Here is a 21,264-nt window from a genome sequence, read left to right on the forward strand (position 1 = left end):
AGGGGGGATATTTTGACTGGCAAAGAAATGGGAATGACTGTAAATGGAGACACCTGTGAGGAGGACGCAGGGTGGCCCCATCCAGAAAAACTTTCAACTGAGGATCAGCAGTGCTGAAGTGTCATCAGCCAGCATTGCAGGATTTGGGCCCAAAGTAGCAAAACCCACATTAAATCATCTCCCCCCCAGCTGAGCCCAAGCTTGGGGCTGGAGCACCATTTCTTCACAAGGCCGCACCGTGATTTCATACCATTTATGCAACGGTTGCGCTGCTTAGCTACTCGGGACAGGACAGTGGGCCAAAAAAGCACAGCACTGCCCAATAAACAAAAAACAGACAGACTCACAAAACTACCCCGAAAACAGTCATCTTGTTTTCCACCAGGTTTCAATTCACAGCACGAACAATAAGGCTCACGGACGTCTGCCAACTGGCTACAGCCATAAATTAAGATCCAGGGGAGTTTACAAGCTTGGCTTTGGCCTTTGGAGGACTCTCGCGCTCTGCTGTGAATACATTTGATTAAAGTTGCTCAAGACAAAGTCTACTGCAGTGAAGAGCCTCTCACTTCTGCAAGGGCAGATATAGGTCCCCCTGTTCTCGACGGGGACACATCAGATGCTGAACTGATTCTGTAGCAAAACTGGCTATACAGGGAAACAAGTTGCCAGCTTAGCCATATACATGGCACCAGAACCAGCAGTTCTAGAAACCCAGGCCTGCCCTCTCTGAAGGGAGCATCTCCATCAGCTGCTGGTGGAAGCAGCAGGACTTTTACCAGCTACACAAGCTGTGCTCTCTCTTGCTCCCCGACACAAGCACATGCCACAACCTTGTTATCCACATAAACCAGGATGCTACATATAGCAGGAGAAGCCTCTTATACATACCACCTGGACTTAAACTCTTCATTGCCATCAACCAGCCAGTCTTAACACACACTGTGACTTCTAGCATCTGGCGCACACGGCCCAGGGAGGAGCAAACGGCCTCATGTGCCACCATAAAAGCAGATAAAGGGTTATGGAAAAGCTGCTAGCTGAGCACCGGGGGTGGCGGGCAGAAGAGGTTTTCAAGTAGAGATTTGATGGCGGTTAAATGCCACTGGCATGGTTTAACCATGGTAACAATCCAGCCGGTACAGACCCAGGCTGACACCTCTGCTGTCTTGGCTTGCTAAGTCCTTGTTTCGGCTACATAGTGCCCAGGGCAAATGGGAAATGGGCAGCCCCCTGCAAAACAGCAAGTCAGCTAATACACGCTTCCTGCTTCAGCATCAGCTGCTGGTTGTCTTGCTGCCTGACCCAGGCTGACTTGACAGCTCAGAGTCTCCAGAGAGCTCCCCGCCTGCACCTGCCTGAGCAAACCTGCCGCCACTGCAGAAAACTCTGCGCCCGGGAGAGTCCAAACCACCTGAGAAACCACAGGCCTCGTCTTGTAAGATGCTGCAGCACTCGGCTCCCCTCTCCCCCCCATGGTTACAAAAGATACTTCACTTCAAGTGCACAAGTATCCTAAAGAACGTCAGTGCCTCGAAATAGCCAGCATCAGCAATAACAGACAGGGAAGCACGCAGAGGCAGCAGCCAGCCATGTGAACAATACACTTCGCACCATCCAGGGCATGGGAAGGATGAAGGGTTTTGGCTGGGAGCCTCTGGGAAAGGCCTTGGGCTATCCTGTTATCCAGGAGCTCGACTTATCTCCCCGTGAAGGGCAAAACCTGCAGTGACACTGCCAGAATCTGGACCCATGGCTCCAGAGAGTCTCCTATTTCAGGCCTGAGCCATCCATCCTCTCTGGCCTCACACCCTGAACCCAGCAGACGCCCCCATCTGTCACCGTGATGCAGAATCAGCCCAAGAGCAATAGGTGCGAGCTGCCCCCCACCCACTCCGTGCCCCTGCTAAGACTTTCCTGCGGGGTCAGAGTGGAACAGCAACACCCCAGGGGCAGTGGAACGAGCGTCACGGAAACTCAAGGGAAACCTGCAGAGGAGGGTGCAGTCAACTACAGAAAGAGCCACCCCCAAAGCCACGGTTGCTTGCTGCCCCTCGGGTCCTTGCTGGTTACGATTATGGGCTGCTAAGTTATGAGACAGCCAATCTGTCCATCGCCCTGACACAGCCCCTAATCACGAATGTATCTATCCGCATTACACCCCAGCAAGGTGGTTAAGACACCAACTCAGGACTTGAAAAACTTCCAGTCCGAGGCCCCAGCTCGCCTGACTTCCTGTGCGACTTTAGTCACGTCACACGGTGCTTTCATGACTCATGTCCCCATCCGGACTACAGCACCCCCATCGTTCATGGGAGCATTGCAAGGAGAAGCCCAGGCGCTGCGGTGATGGGCACCAGAAGAGGCTCTAGGCTTGGCAATAGCCCCCAGTTCCAATGACGTGCACAGAGATTAAATGACCTGCCTGAGGACACACAAAGTCCTTTGTTTCACCCCGAAGGACAGCTCGGAAGTCACTTCACCTTGCCCTGCTGGTGCAGACCCTCCATTTCATTTGGCAACGGATACTGTTTTATTTTCTCTCCCGAAGTTTATGAGATTGGCAAGGTCCCTGCTCTGAATTATTCAATCATTTCAGTGCTGGCACCGGGCAGGGAGGCATGTGTTGTGTTAGAAATGCTGCATGCCGCCCAGGAGAATTGCTTATACAGCAACCAGCAGCCTCCGAAGGCGGCAGGTTGGGGTGGCACACCGGGGCAGGCCACGTCCTGTGACGCACGCATTCACCTGAACTTCACTGCTGGTTTAGGGGCAACGAGCAGAGCACACGTCCAGGCCCTGCTAGACTGAATTCATGCACGTGGTCAGCTGTGCAGGGGGGAAGAGCCCACACCTTCACTCCCTGCCTGGTGCCCCCCCGGAGTCGAAAGCTGGGTCTGGCCCTACAAGGGGAAGGCAGGCAGCGTGCATGAGCTCCGTGCCATTTCACCCCATTGGCATCTGAGCCAGCACACCAGCACGTTTCAGCTGGGCCGCCCGGCCGTCCAACCGAGATAGCTTACTAAGCCCAGCCTTCCACTGTCCTCACGTTTTCCGTTTTTACTGTCTGTTCCCGCTCCACGTGTGCTCGGAAACACCCACATCCCCTCGCTACATTTCTCCGGAGTCAGCAGAAGACGCTGGGACTAAATCTGCGTCCTTCACGTGCATAAAGAAATGCTCAAAGTTGATGTCCCACACCAGGAGGCGACGGGCCCAGGCTACCCGGAGGAGATCTCCGTGCACGTTGTGCGCGTCAGAATCCATTTTAGACTCCAGCATTGCGGCCGCTTCGCATTGCACGCAGCTCGTCGGACGCCTGTGGCCCGAGGCAGCGAACCGCCATCAAGATCCTTACCAAAACCAACATCACTCTTCTCGGCCTCAACCCAGGCAGAATCTTAAACACAGCGCGCGCGCCTTCATTACAGGCTACGCACTGCCAAGGGATGTTTTACACACGGGAGCTGTGCTGACAGCCAGCTCCGATCCACTACCAGCTATAGCTTCCTGGGTTTCTAGTATTTTCCCGTTAAGCACCAGCTGCTGGTCCATGCTATTGTCAAGAATCAAAACTGAGAGTTGGAGGGATTTTTTGAGAGTTTCTAGCTTTGCTGGTTTTTTGAGAGCTTAAAAATGTGAGGCGTGAGACACAGAGAGGAGGGAGAATGGTCAATGCAGAGGGCAGAGAAAAATAAAGCGGCATTTATTTTAAAAAAAAAGAAGTCTCATGATTTTTTTGACATTAGTGCCCATGTGGGTCATCGCCTGAAGCCCTAGTGACAATGAAGTTATCCTGAGAGCAAAATGCCTTTGCTGCAGGAGACCCTCCTATTCACAAGGGACATGAGATAAACACAAGCCAAGCTGATCTTGGTTCTGCATTTGCCCAGCGGTTTTTAAAAGTGGTGCAGAGAATCAAATCCAGTTCCAAAGCTGGACACATCCCTTTGACAGCATCAACTGGCACAGCTCCAGACGGCCGTCAAGGATGTGACCCAACCTCTTTTTCCTTTGCCAGGACAGTGCGATACAGTAGCACTGAGAGGCGAAGGACTGAGGCAGACCATCAGGAGAAGCTTCCTGACAGCGGGATTGATTAGACAGTGGAATGAGCTCAGCAGGAAGTGGGTGAAGCTCAATCACTCGAGCTATTTAAAACCGGACAAAGCCCTAAGGAGTGAAGACAGCCCGGCACAGTCTCCCCACAAGGCTAGAAGCCTCGGGGGATCCTCTCCACCTCCTCGCCTTGTGCTCAGACTAAGTAGCTTCTCCCTTTCCAAACCGTAGAAAATGAGGGTTGAAGGCACCTCAGGAGGTCACACCTAGTGCAACCCCCTGCTCCAAGCAGGATCAGCCCCAACTACATCATCCCAGCCCAGTCTTTATTGAGCCAGGTCTTAAAAATCTCCAAGGATGGAGACTCCACCACCTCTCTGGGGAGCCTCTTCCAGCGCGTTACTACCCTCCTAGTGAGAAACATTTCACAAAAATATCTAACCTAAACTTCCCTTGAGCCCATTGCTCCTCACAAGTCAAGTTCCCCAGTCCCCAAACCATTTTCATTGCCCTCCGCTGGACTCTCTCCAACTGGTTCACATCCTTTCTGCAGCGGGGGGCCCAAAACTGGACACAGGACTCTAGATGTGGCCTCCCCAGTGCCAAAAAGAAGGGAAGAATTACTGTACTTGGTCTGCCAGCAACGCTCCTACTAATGCAGCCCAGGATGCCCTTAGCCCACTTGGCAACAAGGGCACACTGTTGGTTGGCACAGTGGCCAACACTGTTGGACTATATTCAGCTGATTGTTCACTGTAACCCCCAGGTTCTTTTCTGCGGAGCTGCTACTTAGCCAGTCAGCCCCCCAGCCTGCTCACAAGCATCTTAAGGCAGCACAAGACTTAAAGAGAAGTCAATTGATCCTTTTAATGATGCAGCAAGCCTCTCCCTGAAGAGCCTAGACCTTCTTTAAAGTAGCATGTGAGGAGGTCACCCTTCCGGTGAGACCACACACAGTAGTTTACAGAGGGCGAGCATGCAAGTAAGGATGCTTTAATATGCAGCTAACTGCCTATTACAGAATCCAACACATCGACAGGCAACTACAAGCCAGAGCTTTCAAATCTCCTGATTATTTGTATTATCAGAGCATCTCAGAGCTCAGCATCCTGAACAATAGGGGCCGGGCAAACACAATCCCTATCCCACAGAGATGACAGATGGATGCAGACAGACAGACACGAGGAAGAGGCAAGCCAATACTGGTTGCTTGATGGGCCGAAACCCCAGAACACCGGCAGCTACAGTCAGCGTCAGAGCAAAAGGGAGTTTTATGGCAGGATCTGCAGGAGAACAATGAGAGGGCTCTGCGTGCATGCAGGGAGCTCCTCTCGTGTGAGGGGAAGTGTGGGAGAAAGCACCAGCTTGCTCACTGGAAAATTTAACATGTTGTAGATGGGGCTGATCAGAGGCAGGAACTAAGGAGGAGATGGCAAGTAAGCCGTGGGCAGGCCAGGAAAAGCCCTGAAAGTAAAGCCAAGCAGCCTGGCGCAACAGAGAAACAGGGATGCACTGGAGGGATGGTGTGGTCAGAGCGGTGGGCCAGGAAACAGCCTTTGCAGTGGGATTCTGCATAGGACTGGGTGGAACAAGGCCACATTTGTCAAGGCCGGCTCCCATCAAAGCTCCTTAAACGCAAGAGGCAAAGGAAATGGGGTACCAGTTGCAGAGGCAAGTAGGACCAAGGTTTGGGTTCTTCATAAGCTGGGAGAGACTGAGTTGGTGCCAGGAAGGAAAGATCAAGTGTATAAGAAGGTCCAGGAGACCAAGAGATGAGATGGCATCTTCAGACACTGTGCACATGACCCTCTATAACACACAATCAGGTGGGTCATATAACAGCGTCCTGCCATTACTGTCAGCCCGTTACAAACCGTTTGTAAGCTTGATCTTCCGAACAGCAAACCCCACCAGTGAAAAGGGATGCCGGGTTCGCTCCTATTTAGTCAATGCACCTTACACCTCTGTGGGGCAGGAACAACATTCCCAATCACAGACTCATAGAAAATGAGGGTTGGAAGGGACCTCAGGAGGTCACATCTACCCCAACCCCTTGCTCAAAGCAGAACTGTCCCCAACTAGATCATCCCAGTCATGGCTTTATGTAGCCGGGGCTTAAACACCTCCAAGGAAGGAGATCCCACCACCTCTCTGAAAGTGCTTTGCTACCCTCCCAGTGAGGAAGTTTTCCCTAATATCCAACCTAAATTTCCCTTGCTGCCAGTTGAGCCCATTGCTCCTTGCTCTGTCATCTACCACCACTGAGACCAGTCCAGCTCCCTCCTCGGTGTTACCATCCTTCAGGCAGTTGAAGGCTGCCCCTCAGTCGTCTTCTTTCTACACTAAATCAGCCCAGTTCCCTAGGCCTCTCCTCACAAGTCCTGTCCCCCAGCCCCGCAACCGTTTTCATTGCCCTCCGCTGGACTCTCTCCATTTTGTCTATATCCCTTCCAGGTTTGCTCCTTGAAGGCAAGCAATGTCTTCGAAAACCTGAGAACGCTACGGATGAATAGTGGAGGGGTTGGCGGGCCCCACGCCAGAGCGCCGAGCAGAGAATGTAATTCTGGGGCTGTGAGACTCCAGGAGAGAACGACTTTTTTTCTCCGTGAGTGTGGAAAAGAGGAAAAAAAGGAAAATTCACAAACTTTTTCAGTGAAATCTTCATGAGCAATGAGGAGAAAAGTGAGGGAAAAAGGAGAATCGTTAACCTGAGAAGGAGCTGTGGCATTAAAATACACAAAATAAAATGTGAATGGATGAATCAATATGCCCAGTTCTTTGTGCAGCCCTACAGTTTTGCACATTTCCCCTTCTCCCCTGAAACTGGGCCAGATCCTCCTCCGATATAAACTGGCCTTATTTCCATTGAAGTTGGTCATGGTGACAGCTGTTGCAAAAACCAAGGTTACTGAGAAAAGAGCTTTAAAATTACTGATGAAAAACTTTTTGCTTGAAAAATAAATGGGACTTTAACGGGGGAGGGGGAAAAACAAATGCATCCTAAGTTTTCAAAAGTCAACCCCCCCCCCCCCAAAAAAAACCCAAACCCTGCTCTCTAAGGTTTTGAAAACATTTTGCATGAGTTTTTGTGTTCCTTTTCCTTGCCTTCTCTCTCTCTGCCTTTTTAACTATAAAAAAATAAAATACAATATAATAAGAGAGAGAGAGAGAGAGAACGGACAGAAAACAAACAGAGCGAGGAAGAAGGGAAAGAAAGGGAATATGGAAAATACCAAAAAAGAAACCCGGAGTGATCTGCTGTGTTTTATTTAAGGTTTGGTTTGTCGTGGGGGGGGGGTTTCCAATTTTGATGGAAGAAAAAAAATAAAAGAAAAAGCATATAATTTCTTTTTTGAGGGGGAAAAGAATATTTTTCAGTCATTAAAAAAAGAAATTAGAAATAATCTAAAAAGTTCTCCCCAACTCAGATCGCTGAACACTTCTTTTACAGCAGCACCTGAAGTCCAGCTCAGGGCCCATCGTGTTAGGCACCGTACATCTATATCACAGTGGCCAACGTCTGCCATACAGCATCGAAGGAGCAATTGCTCCTTAGACCAGCCAAGGATCTGGCACTTGAAACATTCACTAAGCCAACAGATATTAAAAAAAAAATTCCCTTTCTTCCTCCTGACTTATTCTCCCAGCTGCAGTTTTCTCTGGCCTCTTTCAATGGCTCACCCCAGTGCTAGCCTGCAGAAAGTCCAGGCCATTTGGAGCTGAGTGATGGATTAGGGCTCCCCGCTTTTTTAATACACAAACACACACACGCACCTTTCCTATAAACACGCAGCAGCCAAAACACGCCACGGGCTTTGGGGTGAGCCAGGGCAAGGGACGCAGGAAAGAAAAGAAATCGGCAAAACAACTTACCTAGCACTGGCGGTGCAGCGAGATGAACGGGTTGAACAATGACGCCAAGGGTGATGTGGGCACCAGAGGGCAGACAGAGAGCTATTATTGCCGACCCTTGTTTTCGTCGGCTGCCTCCCACTCCCCCACCCAAAAGCAGTGCTCGCACCTATCTCAGAGTCCAATCTCCCCGTTGTGTGTGCGCCCGATCGCGCTCGCTCAGCATTTCCAGGCAGACCGAGGTTCTGGTTTGCCTCGAGCTGTTCATAAACACTACGTTCCCATTGTACGAAGAAGGGGGCAAGATGTCGGGCCTCCCCCTGTGCCCCCCTCCTCACCCAATTCATCACCACAGGCACTAATCTCATCTGATGGAGAGATGTCTTCCTACCCCACACACCTCTGAGAACTAAACAGCACGGGGCGGCGGGGCTAGCTAAGCGCTGCGAGAAGTCAGCTGCGTGGGACACCACATGAGGCAGAACTTGAAGCACAGGCTTAAACCAAACGCTGCAGCTCGGTCAGCTTGGCTCCAAGAAGACCTGACTCTACTGCAAAGAAGTCGTGGCTGGGAGAGACGTAACAAGTCAGTCGACCCATGCCCAACCCCCCGCAACAAGCCAGGGCAGCACGGGTTCCCAGGCCAGTAGGGTCTGGTCTAGGTTGGGAGTCGGAAAGTAAGCAGGGAAGGTAGTTCTGGGGACTATCTTCGGCTCTGCCACCGACTTGTTGCATGACCTGGTCAAGTCACTTCCCCTCCGGGCCTCAATTCCCCACCGGGGATGTTATTTACCCGCCTCACCAGGGAGCGGTGAGATTTTAAAGGCTGACTCTCTGGCACGGTAAACACACACAGCTCTGCTAGCTTCCACAGAGCCACCAGCTGCGGATTTGGCTCTTTGGGTTTGGAGGAGCTTGGACAAAAGGTGCTGGACATATTACAGACACAGACAGATTTACCGCTTGGACAGGCCTCCTGAACTTCCCTCTGCTTAATCCCACCCCATTAGCCCATGCTGGACAGCGCATCCCTTTCCCAAGCCATTGCAAAGCGACCCTTCTCCTTCTGTGGGGCAGCTACTGTCACCCCCAGAAGGTCTCACTTCGAGCGAGGCTGCCACGGGGCAGCTGCAAAGAGAACACCTCACGCCCCGGGTCAGATACACTCCCAAAAGCACAAAGAGGGCCTGTCCTGCAGCCTTATGTGGTGCGAGCGCTGGTGCGATAGCAGCTGCTCGGCCACATGAAAGCAAAGCTATGGAGAGCACAGCCACGGAGCAGGAGCAACAGACTGAGCGGGTGTCCAGCACTCAAGCTTGCACCTGTCCTTGCCAATGCACTGCTCTCCCAGTCTGCCCCACCTCCTCTCCTGCTCCTGACTCCACGCTCAGCCGTGGGTACGGTATCATCCAGAGCCAACAAGCAGCCCCGGGTCTGAAACCAGCACATGGCACTGGTCAACCAAGTAGAGGAAGTGCGCTAACCAGGCCCAACATCTTCAGTCTTCTCCTGGGGTCTTGTCCTCAGCCATTTCCCAAATCCGTGGCTTCCACTCTAGGAGACAGGAAAGCCATTTATTTCCAGGGAGCACCACTGGATTTTGTCAGCCACCTCCACTTATTGGCTTGCCTTGGACCTGAACTCTGTCCTTCATGAAAGCAGGGGTTGTCAGCACCCTCTGAAAGAAATTCAGAGCCCGGCTACCACAAATGGGACACCCAGGCAGTGCATTCATGACAGCCTCTGAACATCCCGTCGCAACACACGGTGACTGCTCTCCCCGAAGATACTCGGGATGGCAGGGCCCTTTGGAGGGCAGAAAGGGAGAGCAATATGATGGCAGTAAAACTACAAGCCTGAAGAGCTGCCCGCTTACCTAGAGACCGAGACAACGAGGCTGAAAAGGCAAGCTCATCCGAAGCAGCTGCTGTGAGCGGCAAATGCCTCAGTCCTGAGGCACCCTGCACAAGTTCAGTTCGGAGGATAATGCCACATCCCAGCTGCTGCGTCGCTCTGACATTTCAACAACAGATTGTAGCTGCCGTGACAGCCATGGCTCTGGTTTGCTGCCATGCACCAACTTTCCTCTTACCCAAGGAAAAAACTGTGATGGTGGCTCAGTGCACTGGGGTCCGTTCAGCTGTAACCTGTTATCCAGGGGGAACCATTGCCCACGTGCTAAGGAAGACCTTGAGCTCCATTCCTCTTATAGTTTCATAGAAGTAGGGTCGGAGGGGACCTGAGCAGATCATCTAGTCCGACTCTCTGCCCTGGGCAGGAAAGATTTTAGATCTTAGCTCTCATGTGCTAAGCAACACCAGGGCTGGCACTGGGAGGCCTCTGGGGAAAGCTCCTGAAGCCTGGCTTTGCTCTCCCTTCTCACTGAACAGCCATGCGAGTGCCCCAAGGTGCCCAGGGTTCAATGCAGGGAGTGTTTGGCTTGCACCATGTGGATGGCTCTTGCTCTCCAGTCCCCACCTGAGCTTCGCAGGTGGACTCTTATTAAAAACCACCTCTAGACTTGTTAAGGGAGCTGCTAATGGGCATAATAGATACACAGATGCCAGCCATGGCCTTTAGAGCTGATCAAATCAAAACTGCCTGGCTAAACCGGTTGGTCTTCCACAAGCCAGTGCGATGCCCCAGGGGCAGCCCTGCCTGTCTCAAGGAACAGCAGGACTTAGCATGCCAGTCTCACGTGCGTCCATGAGACTCTTACGAGAGTCTGGTCAGGATGGCTAGGGCTGGGATTTCGGGACTGAGCCTGCCAGTTGCTACTGAATTTCTGGGGATTTCAAACTCCAGCTCACTTTGATGGAGATGCTCTAAAAAGCCCGGTGCCCTGTGGACTCCCAACAACTTGACACAGTTGGTGCTGCTATCCCAGCTCCATTGCAACGACAGTACAGGCCATCCATAGGCGGATGCTAAATACAGAGCACCTCAGGCAGGAAGGAAGAACGTGCCACAGTCCCTCTAAGGCTGCTAAAACCACAATAAAAATCTTACCCTCTACAGCAGCAAGAGAAGGCTCTGGCCCCAGCTCACAGCACCTTTGCATTGCAAACCTTGCAATCTCACCCTGCTCCCCTAAGGTTTTTAATGCATTCTTTGCATTTGCTTTCATGTTTGCAAAGGGAACTGTCCCTTGCAGCCCTCCTGGCACCCCCACATATCAGCCCATCACCTCCACACCCGGGAGCCAGCAGGAATCCACGCACGGTCAAACTGAGTCAGGATGGGAGCCTGGGAAGGAGGGGGACGGGGTTTGTTAGCACCAGAGTGTCACCATTCCCCAGCTGTACCAAGAAGCCAAAGGTGTTGGATTTTCTGCAGAAATGGTGCTAGGAGTCAAGCCTGAGCTGGAAGATTCACACTTACCAGCTGGGAGATTCACATCTACAAATCCCTCCCCAGCCCCTTACCTCCCCTTTGTTTCAAAGGTGCCCCAGATCCCCTAGAGCAGTGGTTTCCAATCTGTGGTACCTACGTGTTAACAGATCTATTATAATTACTTTATATGAAAAAAATTTGCTGGTGGTACTGAAGGGTGAACTGAAAAATTTACCAGTGGTACTTAAACTGGCGGTGTGCAGAGTTTGGGAGTCGAAAAGTAGGAAGGGGGCTTATGCTGAGGACTGGCAAGCTGCGGACCAGCAGTGACGGGCGTACTGTCAGCAGGCAGCCAGCCCTTTTTATACGCAATATAACAAAGGGTTGCTGCCGGTCCGCAGTATGCCGCTCACTTCTAGTCCATAGTTTGCTGACCTGTGGTCGCTTCTGGTCTGGCGGCCATCCCTCCGGCGGACCGGCAGCCAACCCTTTGCAGCCCGAGGGCTGGGAATCCCTGCCCTAGTGTGAAAGTCTGGCCCCTAATGGAGTTGTACCATGGAGGTGAACGGGGCCTGAACACACAGGGCAAGATCCTTAGCCAGCGTCTGGCTGCAATGCGTTGCTGACTTCTCCGTTCCTGGCTCCACGCTTGAGCCTTATCTGCCTCCACGCAGGCTGGGCACCTCGTGCACCCGGCCAGGCCGGATGGGATTTGGGAAGGGGCCTTGGGAAGCCAAGGGGAGCAGCACAGCGTGCACAAGGAAACAACGCAGAGACTTTCAAGTGAGGAAGCAGCCATTCGGCTTTGTCTGAGATGGGCTTGGCTTTGCCCACGGCTTGGCCGCGCGCTTACTGGTTTTGTTCCCCAGGCCTGGCTAGCAGACAAGAGGCTCTTTGTGTCTCTCTGGCTCCTGAGGCACCTGTTCCCCCTCTGCCACTCCATTCCCCGGTGTGTCCTTATTTATCCCCGTGCGGCCTGCAGCCTGTTCCCTGCAGCAAAGGACTTTGGCAGTCCCTGCCTCCACCTGCCTCAGCCTGGCACTCCTGCCCGGGGACTGTTTGAGTGGAGCCTGTGGGCAGGCACAGTTGCTCTGTGTGCACACACACACGCTCAGAGCTCTGTTTACACCAGTTGTTGATGTGGGGAGGGCAGGGACCCGGGAAGGATGAGAGCGAGTGAAGGCATTTAACGCCAGCCTGGCAAATTCGCGCTTGGCCGCCACAGCCGTCATGCCGCAGCTGCCGAGCTGCCTGCCGCTGCCTCTGAGCTGCTCGGCCAGGAGGAGAGGTTTGGAGCCCCGAAGACCACGAGGGGCCCGATCCTTGTTGTGGCAGCGCAGCCCCAGGCCCTTCCCCGCTGCCTGCCTCAAGGCAGACGTGCACCCACTGCCAGCAACGAGCCAGGCTGGGGCTCCGCAGACCCTGGCGCAGCTGCTTGGAGCCTCCTCGCTGCCTGCGGTGAGCAGCCCGGGCTCCATGGCGGGCGGCAGGGACCTGTCCAGAGGCCAGGATGGCTGCGGCAGGCAACAAACAGCTGCACCGGGGTCCAGGGAGCCCTGGCCTGGCTTGCGGCCGGCAGCGAGTGCACACATGCCTCAGGGCAGATGGTGGGAAGGGGCTGGGGCTGCGCTGTCACAACAAGGGTTGGGCCTCTTGCGTCTCCCCCGCCATCCGCGCCAGCACACCAACATCTTAACAAGGCGAGGCCGCAGGTGTTTTTGGTATTTGGCCCGAAAACATTGCCAGCCCCTGGTCTAGGGAGCACCAGTTATGCAAAGCCCTGAGCCAGCCTGTGTCCCCCCACTTCCCTGCCCCACTCCAACCTCAGACCACATGTGCAGCTCAACTACGCACACACACGCATGCGTGCGCGTGCGCACACCCAGTGTGTTTGCAATGTGCACGATACGCTCTACCCTGCTGCATGCCTCAGCCGCCTTCACCTGAGACTCCAGGCTGCTGAGCTCCTAAACCCAGTCCTGAGGGCGCATGTGAGAGGGGAGGGCTATCCCCAGCCCTACCGACCAAAAGGAGAAAAGAAATGCTTCCCCCCACCTTGCTCCCCCAGCTTGAAGTTTTCTGGGTTACAAACAAGGCCAGCGAGCATCAGTGGTTAATGAGGGTGTACGCTTTAACTGGCTTCACACCACCACGCAACACACTGTCCCCATCCATCAGTTGTCTCCCCCGCTTCCAAGACAGGCCCTTTTTCTTGCTCAGCAAGAAAAGCAGCAGTGCACCCAAAAGGCAGCGTTTCCCACACAGCTTTGAGTGTGCTGCTGAGCCAGACACACCAGCCTGTGGTTATAGTTTCGCACCCTGCTGGTCTCAGACACCCATCCTATGGCACCACAAGATGCTTCCCCATCTGCACTAGCCACCCTGAGTGTCTCTCTCAGAGCTCATCTACAAGTGAGAAAGGTCTGGCTTGTGGTGAATGAGACAGGACCGAGAGGGTTTTGTCTCAGCCCTGCCACAAGCTGCCTTGAGGAAGTCCTTTGGCACCACTGGGCCTCACCTTCTGCCCTTATAAATGGCAAGAAGCAAAGTTTGCCTGGTGCTATCTTTCAACGTACCAATGACGCAGTCGGTGCCTTTGTGTCCAAAAGCTTGTCAAACTTCTCTCTCAGCTACTTCGCTGGTCCAGCAGACAATACTGCCAAACAAGCCTTTCTACAACAGCATGATGAGACTCCTGTACAATGGAGCTGTTATTCACAAGGAGGGTGCGATGCTCACTTCTTCGTGAGCTACATCCTATACCCCCACTTCTTCATGAGGCATCCTGAGCTCTTTAAAAGAAAGGTGCCAGTTCCAGGCAAAAATGGTTATTACCCTCCATCGGTAGCACAGCCTGCATGCACGGGGACTGTGTCCTCAACTCTACACTTGCTCATTTGGAAAAGAAAGCCGACTTCGCCATGCCCAAAGAATCTCCCTGGCGTTAACAGCCATCACCTTTTGCAAAGCTGGTATCACTGCACCAACTAGCAGATCAGATTCCAAAATAGCCACACGGTGGATTGAAGAGGACTTGACCAGCAGCACTAGCCTGGCATAATTACTGCGGATTAAGGGTGTCCACACAAGAGTGCTCTTGCTCCAGCAGCATAATTATGCCGCTGGGTTTTGCCAGTGAATTTCCTTCTGTAGCCAAACTTCAGGCACGCTGGTGTGCAAACCCCTTGCCCCAGGGGACTGTCCTTCCTGCTGGGAGAGCAAGGTGGAACAACAGGGCAGGGCTTGCTATTGTTTGGAACAAAAGCGAAGCAGAGACGCGCTGGGCCGCTGGCATTCCAGTGCAGCAGAGGTAATAAATGCTGAGCGCCAGCCAGGAGCCCAGGCAACCCCTGGCCTTGTCCACAGAGGCAGCTTTCTGCAATGATCTCAGTGCAGCACCCGCCCTCCACCTCTTCTAGCAACAGTCGCTGTGCTCATGTACTTCACTGTGGTCACTGAGCAGGCACACCCCCACCGACACACACACACACACAGGTAGGTAGGTAGGTAGGTAGGTAGAAAGAAAGCAAGAAAACAGGAAAGTAGGAAAGAAAAGAAAGAAGGCAGGCAAGAAAGAAAGCAAGAAAATAATATGTATTTGCTCTTTAGCATTCAAGCCTTTAGAGGGTCCACACTTCCCCAAGTCCTAGGCACTTTCCTTTTGTAACTGACAGCTAAGGACCCTCCCCCCCGTGAGTTCCAGGGGACTTAGAAGGAAAAACCCCTCCAACTTTATGAGAGTCATAATAAAAAAAAAAAAAATCAAGAGTTGCCAACACCGACTCCAGCTCTGGGGCCTCCTTTTCAGTGATGCCCAGGTCACTTTGCACCGGCAAAGTAAAGAGAGCTCAAAATGGGTATAGGCAAAATTGAAGGGTTTTTGAACCTGAAAGCTTGCTTAAAAATTGTTCTCCAACTATTTAAGTTTGTCTAATAACAGATATCAGATTCACCCAAAGAACCGTGTCTGCCTATGTCCTTAGAGAAACACTGCTACAACCTACACCCCTGCAAAATGGGTATAAACGTTCTCCCATTTTAAAAGGGCTTCACACTGCCCGACAGGAGACTCGGCCTCCGATACAGCACCCAGAACCACGTACACACACATACCTCTCCTTCTCTAAGTCCTCCATTCAGGCTTACCCAAGCCAGATCCCTGCATTTGGCCTCACACTTTGGCATCCAACATCTCCCATCTCCTCTTCAGGCAAAGCCCAGATGTGTCTCTTCCTTCCTGGTTCCTGGCTCACACCTTGGCTCCCCGCTGCTCCTATTGTGTTCCTTTGCCCACCACTGATTGCTCTAGTGCTTCACCAGGGCAATCTGCGACAGGCCTGGGGAGCCAGTGGAGGTGCCTGGCAGCTCCTATTTCAACCAGGCATGTGCCACTGTGCCCGCGGCTGGCTGGCTGCTGCACAGTTATGCTCAACAGGTGCCTGATGCCGAGGAGGGCAGGCTCACTCATGGCTCACTCTTTCGCCCTGCTTCAGGGGGCCTGAGCTCTCAGCCCAGCACAGGCTTGGCCAACTCACTGCTTAGCCACACAACTCCTTAGCATGCTCCAGCTGGGCCCTGATGATGCATTGGTTACAGAGTGGAGGCTCTCCAAGCCTCTGCATCTCCATCTGGAAGGTCAAGCCACTCATGCCTGTTGGCCAGTGATGGGTCTAAGGCAACAGTTTTCAAACTTTTTGAGCTGAGCCCCTTTGAGTTACAATTTTGTTTGCACCCCGCCACCCCACTCACCCAAGAAAAGCAGCGCAGCCAGGCACAGGGCGCCCCTCATCCTAGCAGCAGCCACAACTCCTCTTGGCTTGGCGCGACCGAGCGGGCTCCACCTGCCGCAGCTCCAGCACCTCCTGCCTTGGCCCTGTAGGCACGCTGGCAGAGCCTGCACCCTCCACTCTCCACCCCCGCATGTCCCCATGAGCACCAGCTACTTGCAAATTTCTTGTCCGTGCCCCCCTGCACCCCCACAATGTTCCTTCACACCCCACCAGAGATGTGCACCCCACGCCTTGAAAACCGCTGGTCCATGGCATGGCTTCATGCCAAAGCAGCACTGCGACCCTCGTGCAGAAAGCAACAGGACTAGGACGGATCATCTCCCAGCTCCTGGGCCTGCCCCGAGTGGATCAGAGAAGTCCTTCGTCTTGCAGAGTCAGAAGTGGGCAGTCTAAAGCCTTCCGAGGCAACACAGCCGCTACAACTACCCCAGCCTCCATGGCCTAAGGCACCAAGGGCTGACTTTACATCCAGACACCTTGGACTCTCCAGCCCGAGTGACCAGCTACCCATCGGCAGCTGAGGCTCCTCGGGGCAGCTCATCAGGAAGCCTGACTGCAAGACCGAGCAGAAGGCACTGCCATTAACTATTTGTCCAGGACCTAGCACAGAGGGCCCCATCCTGATTGGTTTCTAAGTTCCACCACTATAGTACAACAGCAGGCACCAAAGCACCATGTATTCTGCTTAACGCGGTCATGCGAAGTCTGCTTTCTGTTGTACATGCCAATCTTTTTTTAATTTTATTTTTAAGGAAAATGTTTCATGTCCGAGGTCCAATAAGCCAAATCAGGTCCAAATCCATTTGAATCGTTCAGGAACCCTATGTGGCCCTGCTACCAGCAAGTACCCTCCACCCCAGCCTGGGGCTTCAGATACTGCCAAATCCTTTGGCAGGCATCCAACGTGCAGGCCCAAGCCCGGAGACTTGGGCTTCGGATGCTCCCCGAGTTTTGCTTGCCCTCAGCTGCATGGCCACAGGAGCAAGCCAGGCAGCTCTACCAGAGGGAAACGGCCAGGACTAAGAGGCCACTGGTGATCTGGCCACCTCATCACCTGGTCCTGCTCTGCTCACGCAGGTAAACCACACGGGGCAGGTTGGACTTAATGTCTAAACGGCTTTGCTTCCTGACCCTTGCTTCCAACCAGAGAAAATGCAGCAATGAACTGCATGTATAAATAAACAACTCAAATTTGCACCAGTTGCTGCAAGCAAAGCCAACCCAGGCTGGTGTTTGTTCATTCACACACTGCTGCTCACAGCAGATCCAGTTCTTACTTCCGGCTTGATCTTCTTCTGAGATAGGCCAGAGTAAGGGGATGTTCTCCATTTCCACCCTCCGCTGCCCAATACTCCTCCAGCTCCTTCTATTGGCCTGTCTTCTCCCCCTCCAGCAAACAAGGGAACCGTCACCAGGCTTTTTTCACCACTGCCACCAATCCTCATGAAAAGTCAGGCGCACAGATCTGCAGCGTGGACCAGTAAATTTTCCTGATGGTTCAAGGCTGTCGTCATGATCAGCCATATTCTGTCATCGCCTGGCTCTCCTAAGAGACCCCGGGGGCACATGGTGGGGGGAGGCAGCCTGGGACGGCACCATTTACAACAGTCACATGCCCAAGGCAGGGCTGGTTGCTAATGGAGCAGTAAATTACGGGGAGGCAGAATTTCAAACATTTCAGCTCCATCTCCCGCTTTGCATTCTGCGGTGACAAGGCTGCAAACCAGGGTCCGAGCAGAAAACACAGCTAGGGGGAGGGGACTGGAAAAGGGGGAAATACAGCCTCCCTCATATCAAAGGGAAAAGTAGCCACCGCTTTCCAGCAGAAGAAAAAATTGCTTGGCTCAGCTTTGCAAAGCCGGGGGAGAAACGGGCATCACTTGAGTATCCAGGTGATGGTTAGGGCACAAGGGCAAGGTCCCAATCAGCACAGCCCCTCTCTGCACGTACTTTACTGAGTCAGCCATAAGATTCACTCGCAAAGTTTCCTGCTCTTTTTGTTTTTTTAAAGTGATCCACCCAAACGGTCGGGACACTGCTGAGACCCGCCAGGGTGAAGTGCAGCCGTTGCAGTCTGTCCTGACATCCATCCCCCAATCCCAACCCCTGCCCTTTTTCATTATTATTATTGCTCCTGCCTTTATCCCTGAACTGGTGGAACTCATGCAGACCAAAGGCCATTGTTTAGGACTGGACCCGTTCCAGGTCTGGACATATGGTGCTAAAGCAGGTGGATAAAGCGCAGAGTGGGAGGGAGGGCTTCCAAACAACAGCAAAATTTCCAAAAGTTGCTGCCTCCGGCGCTGCCAACTTTCCTCCCGTTTGCAATGACAGCAGCACTCCCACAGCTTCCCAGCCAGGCATGAGCAGGATCCAATGATTAGAGAGAGGCTCATTAGAGTGCAGGACAAAATCTGGCCCGAGATACGCAGCAATCAATGAAGTCAGCGGCAGCTTTACAGCATACAACAGAGAGCACAGTCAGCTCATAAGGGGATGGTTTCCAAAGAAGGAGAGGAGAGGATGAATTCAGCTAATGCCTCATTGCCTTGGGATAATTTCTTGGCTGGCTGGGGGGCATTCGTTTGTGTCTCTCTTCTGCGATCTGTACTGCACTAGAACTGGATGGAAAATGGAAAGTTGCAAAAACTCAAAATCTTGAAAAAAAAAAATCTTATTTTGCATTGGAAAGAAACCAAAAATCTTTCCAAGCTGCATTGTCCCTTTTTTTTTTTTCGTAAGAACAAAACAAAAGAGAGTGTGAAACTCTAGGACAGGCAAGAGCCTGGAGGTTTGACCACCTAAGTGCAGTATAAGAGACCCACATTTAAAATCCTTTTCTGCCCCTTTCCAGTATCACGGTAAGTGCCTGGACGGACCACCACAATGTCTTTCACTTGCACCAGAAATGCCAGCCTGGACCTGCAAAGCCTTATTTGAATAAAAATGTTCTTGACACTGAGACTTCCTGGGAAAAGTTTCATTTTTAATGTTTTTAGCTGAGAATATGTTTCATCAAAAAACTCTCAACCCAGCTCTGTCCTGCGCTCAGCAGACAGTCCAAACTAAGCAAAAGCAAGCAGCGCTGGCTTTTTAACCATGTTTTTTAACATGTAGGGGTCAATGTCTCAGCCATGATAATGCCCCTCTATGGGTATTTTTAAATAACTACGTTTTTGTGGGAACTGAAACCAAAAGATTTTCGTATTGAGAGACGGGGAAGGAAAAAACCCATAGGAGAACTCGAAAAGCAATCTGTCCAGCACCCTTTTGTGGAAGGCAGTCTCCAACGTAATATAAGCCCGTCTGATTTCTCCAATTTCATGTACACACAAAACAAGTCAAACAAAAACCAGTCCTAAGGTTTCCTACTGCAATAAGCTAGAGCAAACAGGAACATGCCATCGCGGCATCCAGACAAAGCAGGGCTCCATCCACTTTGCACTGGCGAACTCAGGATGTTGCACGCTCGGCAGTTCACAGCGCTGGCTTTTGGGTTCTGCAGGCTGCTTTGTTCCCTGATCCCTGGAGCGCTCCTCTCCCCATGCGTGCGTCTCCAAATAGCTCACTAGGCGATCTAGTGGGAAGGAAGCCACCGACCACAATCTGGGAACAGCTGAGTTGAACAGCTCCAGCCACCAACACACCCGGGGGGAGGAATGACAGGAGCCCAACCTTCCCGGCCTTGATGGAGCCAACCGGAGTGGCATCCTGGGTCCACGGGAAGAGAGCGGGGACCCACCGGTCACACAAGGGTGATGTGAATGAGCTGAAAAGCCCGATAGCACGTTACCAACTCTCTGAGCCCCCCTCTCCTCACGCTGCCCCCCAAGTCGCTTTTAACCCTAGCGACTGCCGCTGGGCCTGAGAGGTCTCAATCCCAAGCAGCGTGAAACCCGGGAGTTCGGACCGCTGCTCCGGGCCCCCAAACAAATAACCAACATAAAAATAAACCCACTGGAAGACTAGATTTACGGTGCTCCCACCACTACGCCTTCCCCCCTCGCAGCAGAGCCCCCCGTGCTAGATCCCCTGGACAAAATTAAACCTCTCAAACCAACCACAGTTTGAAAGGCTCGCTCTATTTTAACTTGCTGCCCACATGCCAGAGCTGGATGGGCAAATCCCTTTATAAGGGATGTTCAGCTTCAAGTCGGGCTATTTTTCCCCGCGGGTCAGAACAGCTTTTGCTCGTTGGGAACATTTTCTGGCCTAGGTGTCTGAGCAAGCAAAGAAAGGGGCTGCATCACCGGGATGCCAGCCTAGGTCAAATGAAACAGGACGGGGCTGAGTCACTCACACTCCCCCGAGGACCCACACTCCCTCGTGGATCCCGTCCCACGGCCGCTCTCCTACACCCCGCTGCCCGGCAGACCGACAGGTGAGAGCTAGTTACCCTCCGGCTTTTTTAACTTCCACGACAGGGAGTAACCAGCAGCAGCCGATTCCCAGTTTCGGTGACAAGCACCGCTGCAAATCCACCACCCCGGAGGAGCCAGGCCATTTGAAATCCTCGGCACCCTGATTTAGAAACACCTCCCCTCGGGCTAGGGACTTTCGGCCGGGGAGAGGCGTTCCCCAGGCCAGCCCGCAACCACCGCGGGGGCTTCTGCCGGGCTGAAAAAGGACGAGAAACGCCGGCCCGCGGGCTGCGGGGCGATCTCGCTCTCAGGCCGGCTCCGTCCCTTCTCACCTGCAAATCTCCCCAGCGAAGGGCAAACTTTGTCCGCGGGAAGCCCCGCCGGAGACTTCATGGGGGGAGGCGGCGCGGGCCGGGCCGGGCCGGCATGGAGGCCATCTGGCTCTACCAGTTCCGCCTCATCGTCATCGGCGACTCCACCGTGGGCAAGTCCTGCCTCATCCGCCGCTTCACCGAGGGCCGCTTCGCCCAGGTGTCCGACCCCACGGTGGGCGTGGATTTCTTCTCCCGCCTCGTGGAGATCGAGCCGGGCAAGCGCATCAAGCTGCAGATCTGGGACACGGCCGGGCAGGAGCGCTTCAGGTGAGGGCGGGCGAGCGGCCTCCATCTTAGGTGCGGCCGGGCTGGGCCCGCGCGGGGGACCCGGGGGTGGCGTCCCAACCAGGCCCCGCGCTGGACGGGCCCCTGGCGCCGGCTTGGTGCGAGTGGGACAGGAGCAGGGGAAAGCTCTGGGGAGGCCCAGGCCGCTCGGTTTCCCTGCCTACAACAGGGGTGACGGGGCGTCCGCGCTGCGCCCCAGGGGTGACGGGG

The 21,264-nt window shown here is 53.3% G+C and overlaps 1 protein-coding gene across 3 annotated transcripts in view; it reads right to left on the reverse strand.

Moving 5' to 3' along the window:
* The window catches only part of SOX13 (SRY-box 13), a 70,464-nt gene that overhangs the window by 24,621 nt on the left and 24,579 nt on the right, over positions 1-21,264 (reverse strand). Inside the window, exon 1 of one of the 3 annotated variants that reach the window (XM_019546607.1) lies at positions 20,728-21,243. The exons of the other annotated variants lie outside the window; for them this stretch is intronic. The gene's annotated coding sequence lies outside the window, so the exon portion shown is untranslated. Of the gene's footprint in view, positions 1-20,727; positions 21,244-21,264 lie in introns of those variants that run through there. 3 annotated transcript variants of the gene reach the window in all.

The sequence above is a fragment of the Crocodylus porosus genome, unplaced genomic scaffold, assembly GCF_001723895.1.
Source record: "Crocodylus porosus isolate Cpor-Errol unplaced genomic scaffold, CroPor_comp1, whole genome shotgun sequence".
Taxonomy (NCBI): Eukaryota; Metazoa; Chordata; order Crocodylia; family Crocodylidae; genus Crocodylus; species Crocodylus porosus.